Genomic DNA, 27,274 nt, shown 5'->3' on the forward strand with positions numbered 1-27,274 from the left:
TCCTCTACCTATGAGGTTATTTGGGAAGGGTTTCGTTTTGTTTCTCTGTTAACTTTTTATTTTTAATTTTTGTACTAATTCTCTAACAAAAAAAAAAAAAAACCTTATGGAAAATAATACAAAAAAAAAAAAAAAAAAAAAAAGCAGCTCAGGAATGCAATCCTCAGGTCCTCTCCGGCATTTTCCAACACAGACTGTGTGATCCTATGAAGGTTCTGTTCAGGGTTGAATGACATCCAACCTCATCCAACACCCCACCTGTGAGCCCAGACCATCATAAGCATGCCCCCTGAAATTACATACCCTGAAATTAGGGTATGTATATTGGATTTTTTTTATTATTATTAAAGAGCCTACAACGAATTTCTCTTATTTGCTATCTTGTGGTCTGGTAAATATACAATTTAAAACATTTTGTTATATCTGTTTGATAACCGCAGAAACCCCCCCCCCCCCTCAAAAAAAAACTACTAATCTTATCAGAAGTTCAGAGCGGTTCTGTTAGCACTCCCTGTGTTATCTCAAGAAGTCCTCTGTCCTTATCATGGACTACAGATCATGAAGATCGGGATGGGGGAGGGATTTAGTAGTTTAGCAACAGTGTACTAATGTGTTTTGAGCATCTTTGAGCTCTTTTTCTCTTTCACTTAGTAAGCAATAAGAAGATTGGGTCAGGATGTTGAAGCTGAATTTCAGGCATTTTTTACATAATTACATTGGCACAGCTTGGTCTAATGTAATATGTATGTCCCATACCTGTGGGATCCCCATAGAAGGTGGTATCCACTAGCTTCCAGATCCAATGCCAAGCGGCTGCCCTGTTGTGAACATAAGAGGTCACCTGCTAGGCACAGGCTTCATTCAGGGAAATCTTTGCATTTGCTGAATGAATGCAAAGTGTTCTCTGATTGAGCAAGGTGGACATTGTCGTTTTACCATTCCATTTCTTTGCATTCATTGAGTAAATGAAGCAAAATTGAGCAAAGTGTTTCTTAAATGGCTGTCATGATGAGCAAGTGGCCTCCCGTGTTTACAGTGCAGCAAGGCAGCTGCTCAGCATGGCCGCAGAAGTAAGTGGAGACTACTGTAGTATTGGGGCCTTCTACAGTGATTTCCAACTTCCACAGGTATGGCACATGCATATTTACATTGAGGCAAACTAAGCCAATGTAAAATTTGCCATACCTGGAATTCAACAATAAAGTCTAAGTTTAGTTAAAATCTAAAAGATAGAAACCAGCACAAGGGACAAACAGTAACTTGGTATGATGTGTCCCTTGTGCTAATTCTTCCTTTTTTTTATTTTAATTTTTAGGAGAAATCTGTTCTACCCCAACCATTCCCTTGTAGTCTGGCTTCTGTGAATGCTAGATATGAAAGGATAGGACTGGCATAGTCAAGCTCCTTTGATGATGGCGCCACTTTCGAGAGCCAAATTCCACTGTTCATATGGAGATTTACAAATGGACATGCTGGAAAATGTTTCTCATTAGCAGAATTATTGATTTCCGTTTAGTACAGTATTTGCCCTTAAATCGAATGAGCAAGACCATACATGATCAGAAACCAGAACGCTACCTATGCAGGAAGTTTTCCTCTGTCATTCAAGAATTTCCAGACCATAAATCACATTCTCTTTTTCGGCATGGTACGAACATTTGGGGGAAATCGGAAGATCATTCATCTGATTTTTTTAAATAATGTTTACTAGGCTTTAATTCTGCCACCACCAGGAATGTACTATCCAGACAAAGCACTAACAAGCCAGCTAATTAGGAATAATCTTCACGGATGTGAAGTCTGATTACATGGGTCACATTTCTTTGTACATTATTGTTTCCTGTACCATTATACTGAATACGCTTGCCTGACTCTATGCTAGGCATCCTCTTGTTTGTGGTTAGATCTCTGGCTAGGCGTAGGAGGATTTCTTTTAATTATCTATCATGATCTCTGCTTATCAAATTAAGATTCACGTTCATATTGACCCATATCATCAGCCTTCGTTATTAAAGTATTTATATGTACATACAGCTTTGATCTTCATGCCTAATTTATCTTACATGCATGTTAACGTCATAATGCTGTTTTTATGTATATGGAGTTTATTCACTGCTAGGTTTTTATTTCTTTTATGAATGGAAGGATTTTAATTGAGCTTAGTGAGAACAGCAACAACATGAATTTCCTGGAACTATGAGGCAGGTTCTATTTCACCAGTTGGAATAAGAAGACCGCACAGTGTTTCAGCAAGATAATTCTCATGATGAATGAAGGCTTGACAGAATAGGGTAATAAAAGGATGCTATTCTGTCATTATATTTGTCATGTTCTCTATGCTATGTTGTTCATCCTAACGTGGATGTTTTACAAAACTATACAAGATTTTATTTGATACATCTCTAGGCAAAACCTGGTTTTGGATAGAGTGGGGAAGGAATAGATCTTGTCATGTTTTTAATGCCCCCATTATCACTGGGGACCATTACCAGCAAGAACGAAAGTGATAGGAATTCCAAAGTTTTACATTTACCTCCAGAACAATAGGGTATGGTGACTTCTTCCAATGGGGGCACCTGTTTGGGGGACAGCTGGCTAGGATGGGAATTCCCTTCACTTTAAAAAATGTCCTAACTTCCCTTTATAGCTCTGGGACAGGAAGTGAATTTTCCCCAAATGGTACACAGCAAAAAAAAAAAAAAAATCTGGGAGGGGTTTTAACCCTTACTCTATACAAGACTATGCCTATACATCTACTTTAACCTTCGGATGTATTAATTCCCCTGTCATACCTGAGCCATTTTTTGCGATACGGCACTGCGTTACTTTTACTGACAATTGCGCGGTCGTGCCACGCTGTACTCAAATGTATGTCTTTTTTCCCCCCACAAATACAGCTTTCTTTTGGTTGTATATGATCACCTCTGCTTTTCTTTAATTTTTTGCGCTATAAACAAAAACAGACCAACAATTTTGAAACAAAAGCCAACATTTTTTAATTTCTGCTATAAAACATACCCAATTAAAAAAAAAAGTAAAACATCAAATCTCTCCATCAATTTAGGCCAATATTAATTGTTTTACATTATTTTTGGTAAAAAAAAATCCCAATAAGCATATATTGATTGGTTTGCGCAATTCGTAATGGCAGAAATCAGCGAATTATAGCAGGACTGTGGTATTGCGGCGAACAAATCGGACACTAACTGACACTTTTTGGGGACCAATGACCCTAATACAATTATCAGTGCTAAAAATATGCACTGTCGCTGTACTAATGACACTGGCTGGGAAGGGGTTAATATCAGGAGCGATCATAGGGTTAACTGTGTGCCTAGCCTGTGTTTTTGTACAGTGTGGGAGGTGCTTTTACTAGGGGAAAGCACGGATTTGTGTCCAAGCCTTCCTTACTGACAGACCGGCAATCTGTTTTGTTTACGTAAGCAGACTGCTGTTCTGCTTGTGTACCGAATGATCAGCGGGTGTAGTGGACATCGAGTCTGTGGGACCCGCTGATCAGCTCCCACTCACGCCCACTACCCGGAATCATGCAGGATCATATATACAGTATCTCACAAAAGTGAGTACACCCCTCACATTTTTGTAAATATTTTATTATATCTTTTTATGTGACAACACTGAAGAAATGACACTTTGCTACAATGTAAAGTAGTGAGTGCACAGCTTGTATAACAGTGTCAATTTGCTGTTCTCTCAAAATAACTCAATACACAGCCTTTAATGTCTAAACCGCTGGCAACAAAAGTGAGTACACCCCTAAGTGAAAATGTCCAAATTGGGCCCAATTGGACATGGAGTTTACCAGAGGTTCACAGGTTGCCACTGGAGTCCTCTTCCACTCCTCTATGATGACATCATGGAGCTGGTAGATGTTACAGACTTTGCGCTCCTCCACCTTTCGTTTGAGAATGCTCCACAGATGCTCAAAAGGGTTTATGTCTAAAGACATGTTTGGCCAGTCCATCACCTTTACCCTCAGCTTCTTTAGCAAAGCAGTGGTCGTCCCGGAAGTTGTTTTGGGTCGTTATAATGTAGGAATACTGCCCGGTGGCCCAGTCTCCGAAGAGAGGGCATCGTGCTCTGCTTAGAGTATCTCACAGTACATGTTGGCATTCATGGTTCCCTCAATGAACTGTAGCCCCCAAGTGCCGGCAGCACTCATGCAGCCCCAGACCATGACACTGCCACCACCATGCTTGACTGTAGGCAAGACACACTTGCCTGTACTCCTCACCTGGTTGCCACCACACACAAGTTTGACACCATCTGAACCAAATAAGTTTTATCTTGGTATCATCAGACCACAGGACATGGTTCCAGTAATCCATGTCCTTAGTCTGCTTGTCTTCAGCAAACTATTTGCAGGCTTTCTTGTGCATCATCTTTTAGAAGAGGCTTCCTTCTGGGATGACAGCCATGCAGACCAATATGGTATGAGCACTGACAGGCTGACCCCCACCCTCCCACTCCTTCAACCTCTGCAGCAATGCTGGCATCACTCATATGTCTATTTCCCAAAGATAACCTTTGGATATGACGCTGAGCACGTGCACTCAACTTCTTTGGTCGACCATGGCAAGGCCTGTTCTGAGTGGAACCTGTCCTGTTAAACTGCTGTATCGTCTTGACACCGTGCTGCAGCTCAGTTTCAGGGTCTTGGCAATCTTCTTATAGCTTAGGCCATCTTTATGTAGAACAGTTCTTTTTTTCAGATCCTTAGAGAGTTCTTTGCCATGAGGTGCCATGTTGAACTTCCAGTGACCAGTATGAGAGAGTGAGAGCGATAATACCACATTTAACACACCTTTTCCCCATTCACACCTGAGACCTTGTAACACTAACGAGTCGCATGAGACCAGGGAGGGAAAATGTCTAATTGGGCCCAATTTGGACATTTTAACTTGGGGGTGTACTCACTTTTGTTGCCAGCGGTTTAGACATTAATGGCTGTGTGTTGAGTTATTTTGAGGGGACAGCAAATTTACACTGTTATACAAGCTGTACACTCACTACTTTACATTGTAGCAAAGTGTAATTTCTTCAGTGTTGTCACATGAAAAGATATAATAAAATATTCACAAAAATAAAAACTGCTAAAGGGTGGTCGGCAAGTGGTTACAAAATTTCTGTCTAGAGACACACACAGCCTGGCTCAGGAGCACATAAGTTTGGGTCCCCCTTAGCACCTGGCTTGCTTAAGAGGAAGAAGGAGCGGGAACCAGGGCTAAATGTGTCACTGTCATCTTATGCCACCTTTGACACCAAGCTACAAAGTTTTAGACCATGCAAACTGATAGGCTGTCGGTTGCAAAAGAGCATAGCATGTAATAATTGCCTATCCTTTGCTGCGTAATTCGCAACAGAACTGTGCATTGGGACCTTTTTGAAATGGGATTCCATGGCTGCAGCCTAAAAACGCTATTTGCAATGTCAAGCGTTGGTTGGAGTGGTGTAAAACATGTCACCATTGGCCTTGGAAGCAGTGGAAACATGTTCTGTAGAGTGATAAATAAAAGTGTTTGTTACCCCAACACTTCATATTCCTGATATGTGCCTACTGTACCATGTACTTGTATGAAAAAAGTATCCTGTTCTCTTTGTATTACTTCCTTTGTGTGAAATCCCTGGTGATCCTGCCAGTCCCTTTCCTATTAAAAACTGACCACACTAGGCAGGTGAACACAGCGTGCTCTCCTCCAATGATCAGACTTGTGCTGACATACCCCCCCCATCCTGTATCCTGTACAGCCATTTACTGGGAAGACCAGTGTACTGTTGCTTCTCCTCTCCCAGCTCTTCTGCAGATGAGAGCAGAGGGAATGCGATCACTTATAAAAATCTTTTTTTTTTTTTTTTTTTTTTTTTTAATACACAAATGTTTTGCCTTTCATTTCTCTTTTAAACTGAATGGGTTGTTTTACAAGGTGGCCGTTTACAATCACATTAACCACTTGACCTCTGGAAGATGTACTGCTATAAAACACATCCAATTAAAAAAAAAAAAATTAAAAATCAAACTTCTTAATAAAAATAAGGCTAATATGTATTCTGCTTTGCTCTGTTTTTGGTAAAAAAATCCCAATAAGCGTATATTTTTTTTAAAGGTTAACTTTTTTTATTGTTTTTATAAAAATATCAATAGTGGTTACACAGGTGTACAGTCAGATCAAGCATTGTTTTAGTCATAGTGCAATACAATGAACAGGCATATGGGTTTACATCATACATTAGTGTATATATAAAACGTCTTACAGCACATTTTATTGTAGTCAGGGGTAATTTCAGATATTTGCTATACTGTAGTATCTCTACACATTGCTACAACTTACTAGGCAGGTAGTATGGTGCTCTCTGAGCTTACACATGAGTTCCAGATTTTAGAAAACTTTTTGGGGCATCCTCTAGCTTCATATGTCAGCTTATATAGTGGTATGGCTTGGTTGATAATGGTGAGTTAGAACTTTATAGTCGGAGTGGAGTGGGTTTTCCAGTGCATGGTTATTGTTTTTTTAGCATAAAACAACACTATTCGTATGAAAGACTGTGCATTTTTGGATAAGCCCTCATCATCAATGTAGCCTAGCAGGCATCTAAGAGGATTACAAATGTTTGGTATTTTAGCTACAGAGCTGATGAAGGCCATAACTTCTGACCAAAACCGCCGTATCGGGGCACATTCCCACATTAAGTGGAAGAATGTGCCATTGGTCATACCACTTCTGAGGTACAGAGGATTGGACAATCTCTTTAGTTTAAATAGTAATTTTGGTGTGAAGTACGCTCTATATAATAGCTTGATCTGGACCACTTTGTCCCTGGAAGAGATGACGGAGGGAACCTGCAAGGGAAGAATCTCCCCCCATATCTCCTCCGTCAGCTCTGGTATATCTGAATGCCATTTGTGTTCAATGGTAACGAGCCTAGTAGTTGTGAAGTGGAGCAGATTTTTATAATAAGAGGAAATTAATTTGACATGAGAGGGATCAGTCAGCAAGAGCTCAAGTTAGGAAGATTTCATCTCTATATTTTGTAGCCCAAATTGAGCAGCTGCCGTGTGTCTTATCTGTAGGTATTGAAAGTAGGCCGTGCTTGGGAGCCCAAATTCTCTCTGGAATTCTACAAAGGATCGGAACGTATTACCTATAAACAAGTGCGATATTGTTTTCACCCCTTTCTTGGACCAGTATCCCCCATCAGTTAAATTCTGGTGACATGGGTTTCCCCATAGTGGAGCATTGGGAAAATCAGGCTCGTCATATGCTTTGTACGTCACCGCGTTCTTGACGTTCGGAATTTCCGACCAACTTTGTGTGACCGTGTGTATGCAAGACAAGTTTGAGCCAACATCTGTCTGAAAAAAACATAGATTTTGTTGTCGGAATGTGCGATCGTGTGTACGAGGCATTACTGTACTAATGACACTGGTTGGGAAGGGGTTAAACATCTAGGGCGATGAAAGGGTTAACTGTGTGCCTAGCCAGTGTTTTAGTGTACTGTGTTAGGTGCTTTTACCAAGGGAAGAGATTAATTTTGCTTTGCAGGAACACAAACCCCCCCCCCCCTGTCAGAACGGAATTCTGCCTTGCAAATACCCATTCTATGTATTTTACTGACAATTGGCGGGTGTCTGCAGAATAATCACAGCAGAAGTCTCCCGCCGGTGCGTGTGCACCCCCTGCAGGCGGAAGTGCAGAATCACGTATAAATATACATGAGTCTGCAAAGGGGAGACGCCCTGAAGCAGTAAAACTGCTATGAGGCGATCTTTAAGTGGTTAAACGTTACTATCTAGCAGTCTTATGAACAAATCTGAGTTTGATGGATGATGGGAGCTACTGTCCGCACTGCACAGTGCCTGTTTGGTTGAGGAAAGATATATGGTCTGAGGCTGTTTTTCAGGTTTTGGGTTAGGCTTCTTGGTTCCAACGAAAGGTACTCGTAATGCTACAGCACACAAAGACATTTTAGACACTTGTGCGCGTTCAGCCTTGTGGCAACAGTTCGAAAAGTTCCTTTTCTATTCCAAAATGACTGTACACCTGTGTAGAAAGGGGTAGAGGAACTTGTCAGGCCTATATGGAGCCCTTATCTTGACACCTTCTATTGAACATTAGTAACTGACCTCACAAATGCTCTTTTTCACTGAGTGGCCACAAATTCCGACAGACACACTCCAAAATCTTGGGAGAGTAGAGGTGGTTACAGTTGCAAATAGTGCTGGAGAGCAACTCCCTCCATATTAATTCCTGTGGTTTGGGAATGGGATGTCCTACAAGCTCGTAAAGGGTGTGAAGTTGGCCATATGTATATCACAGAAAATCTCAATCAATCACTCCTACTGCTTCTATATACTAGCTGACTCACTCATTAGTATAACTTCCAACTACAGAATGGCGGATGCCTCCTAGAATTTGGAAAGGCCACTCATTTGGACTTGGTCTGGTTTTTTCCATAAGAGGAGAAACACAACTAGATTATATATGTGTAAGTATAGAGACCTTGATTAAAAATGAATAACACTATCATTAGATCTGGAGTTTTTTAGAGTCGTTTCTCACAGCTAGTTGTCTATCTTACCCTTAGGAATTGGGGACTTTAATTTTTACTACTAAACACTAGAGCAAGTGAATATTTGTATCAGTCAAAATATATGGTTTAAATGGATAAGAAATTATTTTCTGGAAACACACAAACTATGTATTTGTATGAAAGCGCTTCGAACAAAGTTCATATAAGTGAGATTACATGGATTTGGAGAAATTGTAAAATACTAAATATTTAATCTACTTTATTGAATTTATAGCAATGTACTTTAGCTAGTAAGATTGTTTGTTTGAGATTCACTGGGTGTCAATTATATGGTTAAATTGGATTATGTACTATACTTTTATGGATATAATGCTTTTGAGCATGGTCCTGCTTACTGAAATATTTTCTGGTGCATTGAATAAAGCACAAAGAAATACAAATAATTTTTTTTTTTTTATATTCTGTAACTTGTTTTAAGGCACAGGATTTTCCAAACTCAACAAGTTAAAAATGGAACACTTAAAAAAAAATATTTGTTGTTAGCACTTAATAGTTTAATTAACCCTATATAATCATTTTAAAATTTGACAGAAGTTGTTACTTATTCCCACACATCCTAACTGCTGCTCCACACCCAATCTTACATCACCATGTACCACAGAGTGTCTTTTGGGGACTGACTGCAAGAACCAGTAGGACAGGGGTGTCCAAACTACGGCCCTCCAGCTGTTGCGGAACTACACTTCCCATGAGGCATTGTAAAACTCTGACATTCACAGACATGACTAGGCATGATGGGAGTTGTAGTTCCTTAACAACTGGAGGGCCATAGTTTGGACACCACTGCAGTAGGAGACCCGCAGCCCCCTGATGACGCACAGCGGCACATGCGCTGTACCCAGAGAGCTCCTGGGATGTGTGATTTGGGTATCCCAGGAGGTTTGGTCAACAAATGTGTAAAGCTACAACAAAGTACTGGTTGGAGTTGAGTTTTAAGACTTCGGTTAGGCCTTGTACACACGATAGGAAAATCAGAAGGGAAAATTCGTAAGACGAGTTGTCTGCGGATTTTTGGATTGTTAGTGTGGTGTTTTCGACAGCCGATTTCACTTTTTCGTCAGACAAAAGCAGGATGTGCAGGCTATAATTTTTTTGTGGGATGTGAACTCAATGTCCGATTTTTCAGGTGGTCAGTACAGAAATTGTCACACAAAAGCCGAAAGTACAAACACGCATGCTCGGAAAAAAGGAACGACTGGGAAGAGTTTGGTCTTGTAAACTACCGTTCGTAATCTAGGATTAAATTTTGTGACGCGGCAATCGATGAAATTTTCGAAATGCAGCGCACATTCTTATCTTCTTTAATGGGATGATAATGAAGCTGCTTTGCTGGTGATACTGATGTAGTTATGCCAAACGTATTTTAAAAGGCATTTGTTTTGTACGATCTGAAAATCGCAAATCAATGCTCATCAAACTTTTACGAACGCGACATTAGCAGAAGGGGCCCAAAGGGTGGCGTTTGAGAACTTTCTCTTAATACTCTCATAGTACGTTACTATGTTAGTGTTTGTCAAACGTCAATTTGCGGATAGTTAGTATGCTAGACAAAATCCTGCACACACGCTTTTGACAAAAATCAGATGCTCCAACAACAATCGAACCGTGTGTACGAGGCCTTAGTCAGATGGTCAGATCTTCTGTAGCAGATAGGTAAACAACTAATGCAAGAAGCCAGTGTGTGATTTAACATTCCAACAATAGAATGACCCATAAAGTGGTATTAAACCCAAAATGTAAAATGTACATTGCAATTTATTGCAGATTACTACTACTAATACATATATTAATCCAAGACAATGTCATCAATAACATAAAGTAAAATATAGCAATATAGTATTCAGATTGAGATGAGTTGGCTTCACTAGCTGTCAGTGTATCCATTATATGGATTATCCGCAAAAGGGGGAGAGAGAAAGCAAATATTCTGGGTCAACTGTATTAAAATTAGACAAGCAGGGGTATCTATACTACACAACATGCCTAAATTTTAAATCATACACATGTTTCAGGCGTTTTTAGCCACCGTTCCCAAATCCTATCGTATTTAGATGGACACCCTCTGTGAGAATATATTAGTTTCTTGTATGGCAGATTATTATTAATTTCTATTAGCCAGTGTAAGAATTCCGGAGGAGTGGGTCTCATCCAGTTCCTAGCTATGACTTTTCGAGTGGAAAAAAGTGTTTTGTGCAAAAATGTTTTGGTGAATTTGTCTAGGTCTGGGTCTGGAAAAATTCCAAGGAGACATAGCTTTGGCTGAAGTGTGACGGGGGAGCCCATTTTATCGTGTAGGAACTGTATCACCTGTGTCCAGTAGGTTTGGATTTTAGGGCATTGCCACAAAAGATGAAAATAAGTACCAGATACTTGACCACACATTTGGCAGTTAGTAGATTGATCACTCTTATATTTGGATATTCTGAGGGGTGTGAGATATGCTCTATGTGTTATAAATATTTGTGTTAAACGATCCGATAGTTTAGGAGATACTAGTTTACACGTATCTAGAGCGTCGCTCCACTCAGCATCTTCTATAGAGCCCACCTCTCCCTCCCACCTGAATTTCAATGCATAGGCTGACGTAGTTGCCTGCGCGCGTGTTAACATAGTGTAAGATTGGGAGATCAATTTCTTAGGGTCGGGGCATTTTACAGCCGCCAATAGGGGGTTATCATTCAGGACTATATCATCTGAGGGGAACTGTGCATTAAAGGCATGCCGTAATTGTATATATCTATAAAACATTTGATTTGGTAGCTGGAAGTCAGTTTTTAAACTATCGAAAGACTTAAATTTTCCATTATAAGTGATTTGTGACAGGTAAACTATTCCCCTTGAACTCCATACTCTATTGTCTTGAATAAGATTGAACTCTGACAAGGACGGATTGTGCCAGAGGTGAGTGCAGCTATGGGGCGACATAATATGTAGTCTTTCAGAGGCCATCCCCCACACCTTCCTATACTGGTATAAGAGAGATCGGCGGTCATTCTTTTGGCTCTCATTTCCTCCCCTACCCGTTATCGCTACTAAGGGGTCTAGGGTCGAAATAGTCCATTTTGGACAAAGGGAGTGGAGAAATCTATCTTTATCTACTTTATCGATATGAAAGATTTGTGACAGTTGGGCCGCTAGGTAATAAGCATTGAAGTCAGGTAATGCCATTCCAGCAAGATCCGTTGGGTGTTTCAATTTATGCCAGGGGAGTTTATGCCTGTTATTGCCCCATATAAATGGTTTAAGATGGGCCTCGAGTATTTTGAAATGCTTAAGCACCAGATACACTGGTGAATGCCAGAGCATGTAAAGGATTTTCGGTAACAGAACCATTTTTATAAGATTAATACGGCCCATCACTCCCAATGGGAGACAGGCCCATGCCTGTATCTTCTGTCTAAGCATTTCCTGCAATGGCGTAATATTAAGTAAGGTGTAGTCTGTCGGGTTTCGGGTAGTTCGTATACCTAAGTATTTTATGATGTCTACTCTCTGTAGTGGGAGTAATGCCCTATCTCTGGATTGGGGAAAACTATCTAAAGGGAGTATCTGGGATTTGTCCCAATTTATCCGGAGTCCGGAGAATGCGCCAAAGCGCTCTATAAGGGCCAAAGCCAAGGTTTGGTGTCCCCCGAGTCGTCTAAATATAGTAGGGTATCATCAGCATATGTGCTTATTTTTTCCATAATCTCCCCCCTCTGCAGGCCCACTATTCCTGGGTGTTCCCGGATGGCTATTGCAAGTGGCTCTGCCGCCAATGCGTAGAGCAACGGCGATAGAGGACACCCCTGCCTCGTACTCCTAGAGAGAGGAAATTGTTCCGAAGGCCACCCATTAGCCAGAACCCTCGCCACTGGATCCTGGTATAGGAGTTGGATCCATTTTATGAATCTAGGACCAAGCCCGAATTTGTCCAGACAGGCCCATAAATACCTCAGTTCGACTGAGTCGAATGCCTTGGCAGTGTCCAAGGCAACGACTATTCTGGACCCCGAATTGTCATGTGCTGTCTGTAGGTTAATAAACAGTCTTCGAAGGTTAAAAGACGTGTTTCTCCCTGGCATAAAACCAGCTTGATCCCCGTGAACCAGTGACAGGATAACTGTATTTAGACAGATAACAATAATCTTAGCAAGAATCTTAACGTCTACTTAAAGTAGGGAAATTGGACGATAAGATTCTGGGAGATGCGGATCTTTACCGGGTTTGGGAATTAATACTATGGTAGCTTCCCTCATGGATGCTGGGAGGTCTGAACTTTCAAATATGAAGTTATATAATGCTAGTAATTTAGGGATCAGCTGGTCTGAGTATGTGGAATAAAATTCCACTGGCAGGCCGTCCGAGCCCGGGGCCTTAGATCTAGGGAATTCAGCAATCGCTCTGGAGATTTTGTCCCCGTCAGAGGAGCCTCCAGTTCTCTAGCTTGTTCCTCTGTCAATTTAGGGATTGATATGTCAGCAAAAAAGGACTCTTTCAAGACGGTGTCATTCGGGGCCGTGGTGGTATACAGGGAAGCAAAGAAATCTCTGAATAGAGAAGTCACCTCAGCTGGCTCGGTTACCAGGGTATCTCCATGGGATCTGAGTGAAATCACTACCGGAGGTCTCTCTTCACAATGTACCATATACGCAAGCAATTTCCCGGCCCTTTCACCATATTCAAACGTTTTTTGTCTATGGAAAAAGAGTTTACGTTTGGATTTTTCAAAAGGCAGTTGATCCAGCTCCCTAGAGTATAATTTAAGGGTATCAGCTTTACTTGCGGTGGGATCTTCCATAAAGGCCTTCTCTGCCGAAAGTAGATGTTTAGTGGCTATGTCCATAGTTATCTCAGAGGGGCATTTCAGTTTATTAATACGCATGGTGAGTAACATACGTGCATGCTTTTTAAATGTTTCCCAAACCATTTGCGGTGATGCGGACTTCCCATTAATCTCAAAAAATTGTTCCCACTCATTAGCAAGATCATCCTCTGGAAACAAGGTTAACTAGAAGGGTTTTAATCTCCATGAGTTTGGGGGTCTGGTCAGAGAGCGATCTAGGGGAAAATCCCGCATCTAGCAATGTTGGGAGTAGGGATTTGGATAGGAGAATAAGGTCTATACGAGACATAGAGTGATGTGAGTTGGAGAAACATGAGTAAGCCTGTGTCGTGGGGTGTTTATGCCTCCACGTATCTACCAGGTTAAAGTCAGCCTTGTGAACCTTGTCTGTCGGTGGGGTGAGGTGGGAGAAGAGGATCCAGCCAGTCTATCCAGTGTTGGGTCTAACACATTATTAAAATCGCCCAGCCATATCGCTGGAATACTAGGATGCCTAGCCATGAAACCAAACCCATCAGTCAAAATGGAAAATTGAAACGGTGGTGGTACATAGAATGCTAATAATAGAAGCGGGTCTCTATGTATTTTAACTCTAAGGAAGACATATCTACCCGCTGGGTCTATCTCTGAACCCTGGAGCTCAAAATGCGTAGTCTTAGCTATTAAGATCGATACCCCTCTGGAGTGAGTGGTATGGAGGGAGTGGTATGCCCATCCCATCCAGGGGCGTTTAAGTACCCTTTGCAGCGAATCATCTGCATGGGTTTCCACAAGTATCTGCTCTTTTTTTTTAAGTTGAGCAAAAACAGCTGACCTTTTGATTGTATCTCTGACCCCACGTAAATTCCATATTAATAGTTTCAATGCGGCCATGGGGCTAGGTGTTTAGAATATGAGGCTCCAGAGTTAAGATCACCCCTAGAATCAAGCAATGGTGTATACAGTCTCCAATAGAAGATTGTAATCTTCAATTGGAGACTGTATACACCATTGCTTGATTCTAGGGGTGATCTGAACTCTGGAGTATATACAACAAACGCACATGAAAGGAGTTAACAGATACCTCTTCTCCCCTCATGGCGCCGCCATCTTGCCCAAGGGATTCTTTCTCCTTGTCCTGATGGCGGTACTGATCAAGCTTGGAGGTCGCTGTAGCTGGCTTTTTCGGCGGCGACATGATCCTGGTAGCTGCCCAGTGCTCTGGGGGTCATTTTGGGGTCTGTAATTGTGGATGTTAGCTCAGGATCTGCTCTGAAGGATAGACTGTCGGCGGAGCTTAGCTGCCTAGCGTCCTATCCCATGCTGCTCCAGGCCACGCCCCCCATGCCATTTCTCTTGTTAGTAAAATATTTAACTGTGCTACAATGGATATTCAGTAACTTAAAAATGTTCTGTACACATCATTACTGCCTTGTTAAGTAAATGTTTTAATGCTATATTAAATGCCCCCCCTTCCGATGCAGCTCCACACTTGCTCTTAGCTTATTTCCACTCACCTAATGCGAGCAGGCGAGTGGAATTTTTTGGGGCTGATTTAATACATATAATTTTGCACTTTCAAAATATTTTTGCAAGTACAGTATATACTCGAATATAAGCCGAGGCACCTAATTTTACCACAAAAAACTGGGAAAACGTATAAACCGAGGGTGAGAAAATGCAGCAGCTACTGGTAAACAATGCCCATCTGCAGCCTCGCTGTGCCCATCTGCAGCCTCGCTGTGCCCAGTTGCAGCCTCACTGTGCCCAGTTGCAGCCTCACTGTGTCCAGTTGCAGCCTCACTGTGCCCAGTTGCAGTCTCGCTGTGCCCAGTTGCAGTCTCACTGTGCCCATTTGCAGCTGTACCTTTTATTACTAAAACAGCGTGTCTCCTGCTGTGTAATGCATTCTGTTTAGCCGTCCATTGAAACAAAGCCCGCCCCGCCTCCTCCTCATCTGTGATAAGCGGAACACTGATACAGTTTCCCAGCATCGTATCAATGTTCCTCTATCACGGACGGATGAGGAGGAGGCGGGGCGGGCTTTGTTTCAATGGACGGCTAAACAGAATGCATTACACAGCGGGAGACACACGCTGTTTTAGTAATGAAAGGTGTCTCCCGCTGTGTAATGCATTCTATTCGGCCGTCCATTGAAACAAAGCCCTCCCCGCCTCCTCCTCGTCCATCCGTGATAGAGGAACACTGAGACGATGCTGGGAAACTGTAGCAGTGTTCCACCTATCACAGACGAGGAGGCGGGGCGGGCTTTGTTTCAATGGACGACTGAACAGAATGCATTACACAGCGGGAGACGCACGCTGTTTTAGTAATAAAAATTACGGCTCACTCGAGTATAAGCCGAGGGGGAGTTTTTCAGCCTAAAATATGGGCTGAAAAACCCGGCTTATACTCGAGTATATACTGTACCCAAGCTCTGTTGAACATGAAACCTGCCACAACCTTCCAAATATATGTTTTAGTTGCACACTCCACTCCAAATCAAGATAAAACTAGACTTCTATTTTACTGATTCACAATGTACAACATGAGAGGCTATTCAAATGAATTTATGACTCTGGCATTTGCTAAATGTCAGAAGCTACTGCTGTAAAAGTATTTTGTTTATCATTTTACGTCTGTGTACTTTTCGCTATTCTAAAAAACAAAATTATTAGCATAATTATAACCCAAAATATGCCTAACTTTTAGCCTGTGGAAATTTGTGTCCCTGTCTAGTAGTGTTATTAAGGCCAAAAAAAAAAGCCAACAATAGCGGTCTTCTGTTCAAAAATACCCCAATATACAAGACACCCCTCTTTACTTGTGTGTACATATTTTAAGTAATAAACTTAACACGCACAATAACAAACCTGCCATTTGTCTTTGTACAACTGTGAAAGCTGTCCAAGTTTGTAGACAAAGGGGCTGCTAATACAATAAATTCCCAAGTGTGGCTTGGGGTGAATTTTCAGTACCAAAAGCGGTAACCCCGAGCCACACTCGGGATCACATCGCAGGATCCAGGCAAAATTACTTACCTTATCCCCTGGATCCTTTGATGTCTCCCCGCTGTGTGTGTGCGAGCTGTCCTCCGCTCGATCTATCACAGTGCCGAGCTCCGTTCCCTGTGAGCGTTGTGACGCACAGGGACGGAGAACGGCGCCAAATTCAAAAAGTGAAACACACACTATACGTACAGTACACTGTAATCTTACAGATTACATTAATGTATCACATTATTTCACATCTCTTTTGTCCCTAGTGGTCTGCCCAGTGTCCTGCATGCAGTTTTATATTATAAATAATTCTTTCTGCCAGGAAACTTAAAGGGGTTGTAAAGGTAAAAATTTTTTCACCTTAATGCATTCTATGCATTAAGGTGAAAAAACTTTTGACAGTACCGCCGCCCCCAGCCCCCCCCGTTTTACTTACCTGACGCCTCGAATCTTCGCTCCTCGTCCTCGTCAGCTTCATTGCAGCTCAGCCTGGTCGCTGATTGGCTGCAGTGGATGGATTGAAAGCAGCGCAGCCATTGGCTCGCGCTGCTGTCAATCACATCCGATGACGCGGCGCGCCGGGGGGCGGGGCCGAGTGATACAGCGAGCGGCTATAGCCGCCGGCTGTATCACGGGAGCGCGCCCGCAAGCACTCACCACCGTGCGAGGGAGCTCGCATGAAGGTGGTAAATGCTTGCGGGGAGGAGCTGAAACAGCCGCCGAGGGACCCCAGAAGACCAGGTTCGGGGCCACTCTGTGCAGAACGAGCTGCACAGTGAAGGTAAGTATAACATGTTTGTTATTTTTAAAAAAAAAAAAAAACAACTTTACAACCCCTTTAAGCTTGTCCATAGCAACCAAAAAGTGTCCCTTTACATCAAAAGCGGTTTTAGACAAGCTAGAAAACAGCGATAATAAATTAGAATCACTCGCAGAATTGAGCGATAGTGATTTGTGGGGAAATCCGTCATCAAACACTGAAAAGTAATGACAGCGACAATTCTGCAACTGAGCAAATTTCAGTATTTTTGATTTGATTACATTATTGAATAATTTTTATTATTATTATTTTAATTATTTGTTATAATTATTTATAGTTATTTATTATATTATAATTTAGTGTTTCAAACTTTATCATACCCGGGATGTCTACTAGACTCTTGTTTGGACAGATTTAAGTGTGTTACTCCTATAAATTACAGGCCTACAATATAAAACGCCAAATTTCCATGCAAAATATTGTACCGCTTTGAGCATCAAAAATCTGTCATAATCATACCGCCAGGGAGGTTAAGCAGTTTTGTTTTGTGCTCCTGGCCCCGTATGGGGGAAGAATGGTGAGCTCCTTTTCATTTTCCTCTCTTCAATTTGCCTGCTTTAGGGGTTTCTGCTAAGAAAGAACTGGGCAGTTCCGGTTAATTCATCATTTGTCCTTTTCTGCAAGCCAGTCTTTTTTAATGCAGTGGACACAATTTATATCCCCTTTTTTTATAACTTTGAATAGTACATTTTTGTTACAGATGTTTTTATTGCTTCAATTTTGACAAATGTATCCCAATGGATTTTGATATTCTTCTACTTTTACTCAATTGGATGCTTCTGAGGAATGTTGAGGTGGAATGCTTTATGCCCCGTACACATGGTCGGACATTGATCGGACATTCCGACAACAAAATCCTAGGTTTTTTTCCGACGGATGTTGGCTCAAACTTGTCTTGCATACAGTCACACAAAGTTGTCGGAAAATCCGATCATTCTGAACGCGGTGACGTAAAACACGTACGTCGGGACTATAAACGGGGCAGTAGCCAATAGCTTTCATCTCTTTATTTATTCTGAGCATGCGTGGCACTTTGTGCGTCGGATTTGTGTACACACGATCGGAAATTCCGACAACGGATTTTGTGGTCGGAAAATTTTATAGCAAGCTCTCAAACTTTGTGCGTCGGAAAATACGATAAAAAATGTGTGATGGAGCCCACACACGGTCGGAATTTCCGAAACAAGGTCCTATCACACATTTTCGGTCGGAAAATCTGACCGTGTGTACGGGGCATTACTGTTTAGATGTTCTTTATGTTGGCCCTGCTGTTCTTTGGTTTGTTTTAGATATTTTTTCCAAATGTATCGGCTGTCAGAGTTGTTTGTGATTTAATATTTATGGTGAATTACAGTCTCTCTAAATACCTGAAGTTTTCTGGTATAAAAGTCAAGGCCTTGGTGGAAGAGTGGTCTTCCCGGAGTTCACTAGGATAACAAACCTTGATTGTATTTCTTCTTCCAGTAGGAAGGCTTACCCTTATACATATTTAATATTTTTTGGTTTTGTTAATGTTCTCTTCTAGAGTATATTCTATAGAAACAATTTTCTTCTAGATGGTCCCTTTGGGATATGTGACATTTTATAAGGAGATGAAAGGGGATATGTGGATATTGGATAATTTAGTGGTCTTTTGTTCATTGGTAAGATGCTTTGGCAGTCTGGAAATTAGCGCAACATTGGAGTTGCTTTTGAATGCAACCAATTAAGTTTCCCCATTAATTTTATGAAAATATTAAATGAGAATTCCAGTTGCTATGAGAACAACCTCAGTTTATTTCTCCAGCTTTAATAAATCAGCTTGGAAAGGTCAAGCCGTGTGCAGCTAACTGCTTGTCCACCAAGTTTGAGCCCGTTGTGAAATTTCATTATTTGGTGCTGAGGTTAATGAAGTTAAACCTTTGGCTAAAAAAAAAGTGAAATCTGCACCAAGCACTTAATTTATATGTGGATTTTCTGTCCTGATTGCAGTTGTTGAGGTTGCGGATGCTGGTCCCCTTTGCAGACCTTGATGAATTTTCTTGTCTGAAATATTTTAGAGTTAGTAGGACAGATTTTTAAAGTGGAATAAAGTTAGTGGTCAACTAAAGCTTTTTTTCATATCAAAAGGGAATGTGTATATGTGTTCTGCCATAAATGCTTTTACTTGCCAGTCACCATTTTTATCCTAATTTTACCCTGAGCTGCACATGCTCTGCTCTGTGATTTTGGGCCAGGTCAAACTAGCACTGGCGATGGAGATGAACGCATTGCTGGGGGGGGCACTTTACAAGGTGTTTTATAGGTGAAAATATGCTGTGGCTACATGCTCATCGCTCATTATCATATAAAAAAGCTCCTGGGGGGCCAAAATAATCTCTTCCTTTCAGTGGTTTAGTTCTGCGTATAAAGTCAATAGCATTCCTTTTTGTTTTGTTTATTTATTTCAGATTTTCAAAAATACATGTGTAAATTAGATATACATATATAAGACAATTTTCCATAAAGGCTGATAAATTAGAACATGATTTAATTATATTTTTTTGGGTATTTGAAATGTGAGGCATTGTCGTGTCTTTTCACTACCTTTTTTTAATCCCTAAAATCCTGCACCACCGTTGCACATGGTTGAGGGGTGGTTGCAGCACAGCCCTCATTCACTTGAGTGGGTTGCGTTCAGTTGGTGGTATTGCCTGCCAAACACAACAATGGGGATATTTTTTTACACATTGTGATGCAAAGCACAACAGCTGTGGTATGTGTATACCCCTGTATAGCTGTCTTTTGAAGTATTGGGGAGCTGTAGGGGGTTGTAAAATCACAGCTCAACCACATCTTTTTGCCATTTTCCAACCGCAAGTGTAAACTAAGCCTTATGCCGTGTACACACGATCGGAATTTCCATCAGAAAAAACTTGGATGGTTTTTCCGACGGAATTCTGCTCACGCTTGCCTTGCATACACACAGTCACACAAAAGTTCTCAGAACGTTCGATCGTCAAGAATCATCAAGAATGCTTCTGAGCATGCACCGAATTGTTTCCGAGCATGCGTGATTTTTTGCGCGTCCGAATTTCATACAGACAAACGCATTTTCGGATAGGAACTTTTCCCGACCGAAAAATAGAGAACATGCTTTCATTTTTTTGCTGGCTGGAATTCTGCCAGCAAAAGACCGATGAAGCATACACACAGTTGCATTTTCCGACCAAGAGCTCTCATCGGAGTTTTGCTGGAGGCATTACCAATCGTGTGTACGCGGCATAAGGCCCCGTTCACACCTGAGCGATTTTCTGCTTGAAGCTTGTAGCTCTAAAAAGCTCAACAAATCAAATCCTATTAATTTCATTAATTAATGGCCCCTGTTCACATACGAGTGTTCTGTCACCTGAAGCAAAATGCCTGTCACTGAGAAAAGTACATAAGCTTCTTTATGGCAGATTACAAGCATTTCTGGCCCCATAGACTTCAATAGAAACGCCTGACTTTAGCTTTTTGTCACACGTTTTCTGCTCAAACTGCATCTCTCCACCCCTAATCTTCTCCCCCCAGTGCTTTCTATTGGCTAAACAAAAATGCCTGAAGCTGTAAAACGCTTGTAATACACTTCTAAAATGCTTGTAATACACTTCTAAAAACATTCAAAAAAACTCTCAAATAAAGACGCCAGTAAATTGCTACACTCAGGTGTGAATGCAGCCTTACTGTTGATTGACTCACCACCTCTGCTGGAGGTCTGTTCCAAGCATCCACTACTTTTTTTTTTCGCTAAATAGCACCATCTAATATTACTTTTGAACATCCTTCTGCATTTTTGAGGTTATTCCTTTCTGTTCTTGAGAACAGCTTTATATATATATATATATATATATATATATATATATATATATATATATATATATATATATATATATATATATATATATATATATATATATATATATATATACTTCAACACTTCCACTGTTTGTTTTCTTTTTCTCTGGAAGAAGGAAACCCTTTTTTTTTCATTTTGCATCTGCAGTACCACCTGCTGGTAAAATCGACTGTAGCATCATGACATTTAATGACCCTATGGCAGGTATGGGGAGCAACAATAAGACCCCTTTCACACTGGGGCGCTTTGCAGGCGCTACAGCGCTAAAAATAGCACCTGAAAAGCGCCCTGAAAGAGCCGCTGCCGCCTCTCCAATATGGAAGCCCCGAGGGCTTTCACACTGGAGCGGTGCGCTGGCAGGACGCTAAAAAAAGTCCTGCTAGCAGCATCTTTGGAGCGGTAAAGGAGCAGTGTATACACTGCTCCTTCACCGCTCCTGCCCATTGAAATCAATGGGGCAGTGCGGCTATACCGCCGGCATAGCGCTGCTGCAACAGCGCTTTGCGGTGGTTTTAACCCTTTCGTGGCTGGCTTTTAACCCTTTCTTGGCTGCTAGTGGGGGGGGTAAAAGCGCCCCGCTAGTGGCCCAATAGCGCAGCGAAATTGGCGGTAAAGCACCGCTAAAAATAGGGGCGCTTTACCACCGACGCATCCACCGCCCCAGTGTGAAAGGGGCCTAACACAAACCTCAAAAATCTGGCATTACAGCCTTTTCCAGAATAATCAGAAATGCAATAGCAAAATGGAATGACTTGAAATGACTGTGATTTTCAGTGAACTGTAATTAGCTGTAGCCAGAAAAAATGTTCTTTAATATTTTATTAGCACTTTGTGCTTCTTCTTTCACATGTCTTTTAAAGCTTGTAAGAGCTAGAGGTTTTAAAAGCAGGTTTGCCATGAAGTGTAACCATGAGTGTCATAAGCATATTTTACACTCACCGGCCACTTTATTAGGTACACCTTGCTAGTACCGGGTTGGACCCCCTTTTGCCTTCAGAACTGCCTTAATTCTTCGTGACTTAGATTCAACAAGGTGTTGGAAAAATTCCTCAGAGATTTTGGTCCATATTAACATAAGAGCATCACGCAGTTGCTGCAGGTTTGTCAGTTGCACATCCATGATGCAAATCTTCCACCAGATTGAGATCTGATGACTGTGGAGACCATTGGAGTACAGTGAACACTCGGGATTGTCATGTTCAAGAAACCAGTGGTGAGATGATGTGAGCTTTGTGACATGGAGCATTATCCTGCTGGAAGTAGCCATCAGAAGATAGGTACAGTGTAGTCATAAAGGGATGGACATGGTCAGCAACAATACTCAGGCCATGGTGTTTAACCACTTCCTGACCGCCTCATGCAGATATACTGCGGCAGAAGGGCACGTACAGGCAGATTAACGTACCTGTATGTTGCCCTTTAAGAGGCGGCTTGCACGCACCTGACGGGAGCTCCGTGAGTGAGATTGCGGATACCCGCAATCGTCTCACGGAGAGGAAGAACAGGGAAATGTTGATGTAAACAAGTATTTCCCCATTCTGCCTAATGACGCTCTCACTGATCAGAGCAGTGATCAGTGTCGTGTCACACACAGCCCCTCCCCCCACAGTTATGCCCCGTACACACGGTCGGACATTGATCAGACATTCCGACAACAAAATCCATGGATTTTTTCCGACGGATGTTGGCTCAAACTTGTCTTGCATACACACGGACACACAAAGTTATCGGAAAATCCGATCGTTCTGAACGCGGTGACGTAAAATATGTATGTTGGGACTATAAACGGAGCAGTAGCCAATAGCTTTCGTCTCTTAATTTATTCTGAGCATGCGTGGCACTTTGTGCGTCGGATTTGTGTACACACGATCGGAAATTCCGACAACGGATTTTGTTGTCGGGAAATTTTATAGCAAGCTCTCAAACTTTGTGTGTCAGAAATTCCTATGGAAAATGTGTGATGGAGCCTACACACAGTCGGAATTTCCGACAACAAGGTTCTATCACACGTATTCCATCGGAAAATCCGACCGTGTGTACAGGGCATTAGAGTCACTCCCTAGGACACACTTAACCCCTACAGCGCCACCTAGTTGTTAACCCCTTCACTGCCAGTCACATTTATACAGTAATCAATGCATTTTTAATTGCACTGATCGCTGTATAAATGTGATTGGTCCCAAAATCGCGCCAAAAGTGTCCGATCTGTCCACCGTAATGTCGCAGTCATGAAAAAATTGCTGATCGCTGCCTTTACTAGTAAAAACAAAATTATTAATAAAAATGCCATAAAACTATCCTATTTTGTAGACGCTATAACTTTTGCGCAAACCAATCGGATATTGCGATTATTTTTTTTTTTTTTTTACCAAAAATATGTAGAAGAATACGTATCGGCCTAAACTGAGGAAAAAAAAAATTTTATATATTTTTTGGGGATATTTATTATAGCAAAAAGTAAACAAAAAATGTGTTTTTTTTTTTTCAAAATTGTCGCTATTTTTTTGTTTATAGCGCAAAAAATAAAAACCGCAGAGGTGATCAAATACCACCACAAGAAAGCTCTATTTGTGGGGAAAAAAGAATGTCCATTTGGTTTGGGAGCCACATCGCACGACCGCGCAATTGTCAGGTAAAACGACGCAGCGCCGAATCGCAAAAAGTGCTCTGTTCTTTGACCAGCCAAATGGTCCGGGGCGTAAGTGGTTAAACACTGCTCAATGGGTACTAAGGGGCCCAAAGTGTGCCAAGAAAATATCCCCCACACCAATACACCACCAGCCTAAACCGTTGATACAAGGCAGGATGGATCCAGTCTGCCCATTTTCTTCCAACCTCTGACATCAACAAGGCATTTTCACCCACACAACTGCCGTTCACTGGATATTTTTTCTTTTTTGGACCGTTCTTTGTTAACCCTAGAGATGGTTGTGCGTGAAAATCAGTAGATCAGCAGTTTTTGAAATACTAAGACCAGCCCGTCTGGCACCAACAACCATGTCACTTTCAAAGTAATTTAAATCCCCTTTCTTTCTCATTCTGATCGGTTTGAACTTCAGCAAATCATCTTCACCACTTCTAGATGCCTAAATGCATTGAGTTGCTGCCATGTGATTGGCTGATTAGCAATTTGTGTTACCAAGCATTTGGTGTACCCAATAAAGTGGCCGATGAGTGTGTGTGTGTGTGTGTGTGTGTGTGTGTATATAATATATATATATATAGTATATGTGTGTGTGTGTATATATATATATATATATATATATATATATATATATATATATATATATATATATATATATATATATATATATATATATATATATATATATATATATATATATATATATATATATATATATATATATATATTATATGTATGTGTGTGTATATATATATATATATAATATATTACATGTGCAACACAGAAAAGTTATACGCATAACCCTGTACATTGATTTGAAAGCAAACACTTCTTTACCATCACAAAATCCTTTAACCGCAGTTTCTTTAAAAAATGTACAGAACATCTTGTGTGTGTGGGAATATTTTATATAATAACGCATAGACTATTTCAGTGAAGGTAAAGATTTGAATGGAATATTTCCGTCCCTGATTCCTTGCTACTGTACAAAGCTAATTTAAATATTAGCAGGAGATCCTGTGTGACTGGAATGACAGCACCTTTAGTCGCTGCACACTTGTGAAGTTGTAACAGGATGTTGTCAATGGAACAATGGAGACACGTGATAGTCTGCTCCCTGGTTGTAAAGAGTTGGGAGGTTGTATTTCTTTCTTAGGCGTGGAGTTTCACTCTAATAACTCCACCTTGTAACATGAAATCCAGAATGTACATGCACAGGAAGGTAAAATGTCCCAACACTCGTCTTTTATTTTAATCTAGCACTTCCTTATAAAGAAAGAAAGTGGTACTATTCCAGGACACTCTGTAAAGGTTTATTAGGTAAGTAATTCATGCTGCAATCTTAGTTTAAATGCATATTTGTGTCTAAAGGCTTTGGCAGTGAGCAGGTACACTTCAGCGAAGAATACAATGGTGTTTGCTTCACCACATAATGATTTGTAATGAATAATGGTTTGAGTCTGTGTTGAAGGCTAATGTTATAATGTGTAAAGTTCACCATCTTAGTGCTTAGTGCTAGTTCAGTAAGGTGATGAGAAAAATGACGTGTGAAGGAACGTAACTCAGGTTCTTGTCCACTTACAGTAACTCATATATAAAAAGTCACCTATTTTTTGGTTGAATTTTTACTGGGTGCCGTGGATTAGGGAACATTGATGTTGTTATGGAGGAGATTTACTAAAACTGGTGCACGTAGAATCTGGTGCAGCTCTGCATAGTAGCCAATCAGCTTCTATGTTTTAAAGCGGTTGTATACCCAAGATTATGACTTTGCATATAATTTTGTATTGTAGTAAGTAAAATCATTTGCCATCAATCATTTTTACTGTACCTGCTTCCGTTGTGACTTATCGCTATATTACTGACTAATGACGTGTAACGCGCATGCGCCGTATCCTCAATCATTCCGGCAAGCCGAGACCCTGCCAGAAAAATTCTGTGTATGTCGGGGCTGCGCCATTTCCTGTTGTAGACGTCAGCCCCGTCATCCTGCGATGCTTCCTCCGAATTCTTCCCCAAGAGGATCGTGGTTATTTTGCGAGAAAAGTATGTACTGTGGGCGGAAATAAATAGCTATTCAGACGTGGAAGACCACAGTGGAGATGGCGCCGGCTAATATGCAGAAGAAACTATTATAAGATAAAGAATATTTGCAGTAGGAACGAATTTTATAATTATTCAAAGTGACCATTTGAATTGTGATTAATATTTATTTCAGAATATTGTGAAAATAGTTTTTATATGGGAGGGTTTACTACCACTTTAATGGGAAAGCTTAAAATGATTTGTAAAGTCTCGTTTTTTGTTTCTATTAAAATAACAAACATGTCATACTTGCCTCTTCTGTGCTGTGATTTTGCACAGAGCAGTCCAGATCCTCCTCTTGTCGGGTCCCTGGCTGGAGCTCCTGGCCCCTCCCTCCTGTTGAGTACTCCCACAACAAGCAGCTTGCTATGGGGGGCACCCAAACCAAGCTGCAGCTGTGTGTCCATTCAGACACTGAGCCGTGGTTCAGCCCTGCCCCCCTCTCTCTCTCCTGATTTGGCTAACTGACAGCAGTGGGAGCCAATGGTGGTGCTGCTGCTGTGTCTCAGCCAATCAGGAGTGAGAGTCTCAGACAGCCGAGGCACTCGTGCACATTGCTGGACAGGCTCAGGTAAGTATTAGGGGTGCTGCTGCACACTGAAGGCTTCTTACCTTAATGCATAGAATGCATTAAGATAAAAAACCTTCTGTCTTTATAAACACTTTAATTGAACAAGCTGAAGTTAGAAGCTGATTTACCATGCACAGCTGCACCAAATTCAGTGTGCATCAGCTTTAGTAAATCCCCTCATTTGCCTCACTAAAAAAGTCAGTTTAAGAGCCCTTTCACACCGAGCCGTGGGGGGCGTCAGCGTTAAAGTGGCGATATTTTTAGTGCCGCTTTACTGTCATTTTAGTGGCGCTATTTGGCCACTAGTGGGACGGTTTTAACCCCCCCCGCTAGCGGCCAAAAAGGGGTTAAATCCGCCCACAAAATGCTGCCGGAGCGGCCTTTTGCCGGCGGTATCGCATCGCTGCCCCATTGATTTCAATAGGAAGCAGCGGTGGAGGAGCGGTGAGTTCAGGACTTTTTGTGACGCCCTGCCAGCGCCCTGCTCGAGTGTGAAAGTCCTAGGGCTTTCCACACTGGAGTGAAAGGAGCCGCTTTTTTCAGGCGCTATACAGGCGCTATTTTTAGCACTGTAACGCCTGAAAAACGCCCGCAGTGTGAAAGGGGTCTAACACTCCTAGCGGTATTCCCAAGTTTGTTTCAATTTCAGTACCATTAGCAGTAACCCCGAGCCACACTCGGAATTGCATTGCAGGATCCTGGTACAGCATACTTACCTTGTCACCAGGATCCTGCGATGTCCCCCTGCTGTGTCCTCCGCTGGATGCTCTGTGTGCCGGGCTCCGTTCCCTGCGAGCGTCCTGACACATGGGGGTGGAGCCCGGCGACAAATTCAAAAAGTATAAAAAAAAAAAAAACACATTACATTAGATTACATTACTGTAT

At 41.5% G+C, this 27,274-nt stretch overlaps 1 protein-coding gene across 5 annotated transcripts in view; it reads left to right on the forward strand.

Moving 5' to 3' along the window:
* The window catches only part of RPH3AL (rabphilin 3A like (without C2 domains)), a 290,823-nt gene that overhangs the window by 22,086 nt on the left and 241,463 nt on the right, over positions 1-27,274 (forward strand). The window contains exon 1 of one of the 5 annotated variants that reach the window (XM_073615152.1): positions 24,820-25,053. The exons of 3 other annotated variants lie outside the window; for them this stretch is intronic. The gene's annotated coding sequence lies outside the window, so the exon portion shown is untranslated. Of the gene's footprint in view, positions 1-24,819; positions 25,054-27,274 lie in introns of those variants that run through there. One more of the 5 variants, XM_073615157.1, reaches the window with a different exon arrangement.

The sequence above is a fragment of the Aquarana catesbeiana genome, linkage group LG02 (genome assembly GCF_042186555.1).
Source record: "Aquarana catesbeiana isolate 2022-GZ linkage group LG02, ASM4218655v1, whole genome shotgun sequence".
In the NCBI taxonomy this organism is placed as follows: Eukaryota; Metazoa; Chordata; class Amphibia; order Anura; family Ranidae; genus Aquarana; species Aquarana catesbeiana.